Genomic DNA, 2337 nt, shown 5'->3' with positions numbered 1-2337 from the left:
AAGTTTTCTAATCTCTAGACCTTGGGCTCAATGGGCTGTTTCATCCTAAACCATTTTATATTCAAAATTAACTAATGTTTCATCCTAAACCATTTTATATTCAAAATTAACTAATGTACAATTTAATCACAAATAAAGAAAATTGCTAAAAAAGCTCTCTGTTGTAGTGTGAAAGTAACTCGTTCAAATTTAGGCACTTTAGAAAGAAAACCTACCTCTCTCTCCCTTATTGATGAACAGCGTTTGAAAGTCCATTTGACGACATTCGAGCAAGTTCTTTAAACAGCAACACATAAACGCAAGGAACACCCTCATGGCGGGAAATCCCTGGCCTCTCATTGGTTGTCTCGCCCTCACCTGTGATTGGTTGTTGTTCATATTTACGACCATGGCTGTGCCATCATAATATAGTTGTCAACTTGTCATGTGTTGCATTCTAATCATACAACATTTTCGAAAATGAACTTATGTTCTTGTTTAGAGATGATATATTTCATCTCCTTTTTAAAATACCTTCATGTGCACATAAAATATTTGACTCAGAACAGGGCATTATAACAGAAATAAAACATTATATATAATGATCATTGGATTCTTTTCATTTTATGAATGGACACAACTTTATGAAATTAGTAAAAAATCTATATAAATTTTCACTGTATTGCAGTTATTAAAACAAATTTTATATAATAAAGAATTATGATTAAATTACATTTAAAATATAATAGATATGGAGAGCATGAGACAATAATTCACGAAACAATATGTAATAGCTTCAAAAGAATGCTTGATTGTACTTTGGCTACATTGGAAGATGTCTGCATCGCCAAGAATAAAAATAATAACTGGCAACTTTACAGTACAAAGATTATAATAGTTATGTTTATTGGAAGGCATTTCGTATATGTATTTTCATCTTATAGTTTTAGAAATAAGCCCTAAAGTTTGATAACAGATTTAGATGATGTAAAGCCTCATATAAATATAGGAAATGGAATAAATAACTTGGGTGTTTGTTTGTGTCTTATGGCAACTATCATGTTACGTCAGTAAGAACTGCTAGTAGGAATAGTATTCATTCATGGAAAAACGATTTTATGACGTCATTATTGACCACAACCAATCATAGCTGTCTGGAGAGTATTTTCAAACGCTCTAGCTGTGAGGGTTTGTTGGTAGTTTTGCCTTTAGTATTTTCAAACGCTCTAGTATTAGGGATTTGTTGGTAGCCTTGCTTTTAGTATTCTCAAATGCTCTAGCTATGAGTTTGTTGGTAGCTTTGTTTTTAATACTTTCAAACACTCTAGCTGTGAGGGTTTGTTGGTAGCCTTGTTTTTGGTACTTTCAAACGCTCTAGCTGTGAGGGTTTGTTGGTAGCCTTGTTTTTGGTATTTTCAAACGCTCTGGCTATATATTTTTTTTAACATCTGGCCAATAGAGGGCAGTCTTATGTAAGAGTTACATAATAAAAATATGGAATGTTATTCCATATATATAAAAGACTAAAACTAAAGAGGTCAACCAGATTGCTTGCAGGAATGTGATCAGACCAGAGACGATAAAGATGACAGATACATACAATTAGGCTAAGTTGACGTGCCGTCACTTGTAGTCATTCATTTGTTTTGAAAACATTAGTCCAAGCTCCCTGCTTGAGACAACTACCGCGACCTATAATTCAAACGGCCTACGTGATTTCTAATGTGTCTCATTTTGTATGTATGTTCATATGTTCGAGCTACTGTCTGCTTCCTTTATGACTTGTAACCGAGATGGTAGTCGGAACAGAACAGAATTAGCCATCATTCATTGGCATTAGAAGACCTGTCAATCATACCTGATCTTCACCATGTAATCTCAGAAGAATATATGTATTTTTATACTTCGTGTTTTCTACTAGAACCTCTCATCATTGCCGAATCATCATAAGTTTAACACATCGTCGTCATAACCAAAGAATGAAATAATAAACCGACATTCGTAAGTGATCTACAAACCCCAAGACACTCCAATGAGTATGGAAGTGCATAACCAACCGACTTAGTGTAAGATTATCGCAAGTCTAAGATTACCTCATAGGGCGCCTTATTATACAAGGCAACAGCCCTAATATTGGTGGCAGCGAATATGCGTTTACGCAGTGGACGTCTGTATTTATACAGATGCATGGATAGGGTCGTTAGGCACCGTAGTGATTAGAAAACACACAAAAACAAGTGGAACACCTGTACAAATCTAGATAAATTAGAGGTAACACTATTTTGGGTCAAACAATAAAAGCTCCTTAGCAAAGTCCCGATCGCAGTTTCAGCTTTTAGTTATGCGTAAAATATCGAA

The sequence above is a fragment of the Macrobrachium nipponense genome, chromosome 23, assembly GCF_015104395.2.
Source record: "Macrobrachium nipponense isolate FS-2020 chromosome 23, ASM1510439v2, whole genome shotgun sequence".
Lineage (NCBI taxonomy): Eukaryota > Metazoa > Arthropoda > Malacostraca > Decapoda > Palaemonidae > Macrobrachium > Macrobrachium nipponense.
Note: the sequence above shows the minus strand (reverse complement) of the source record.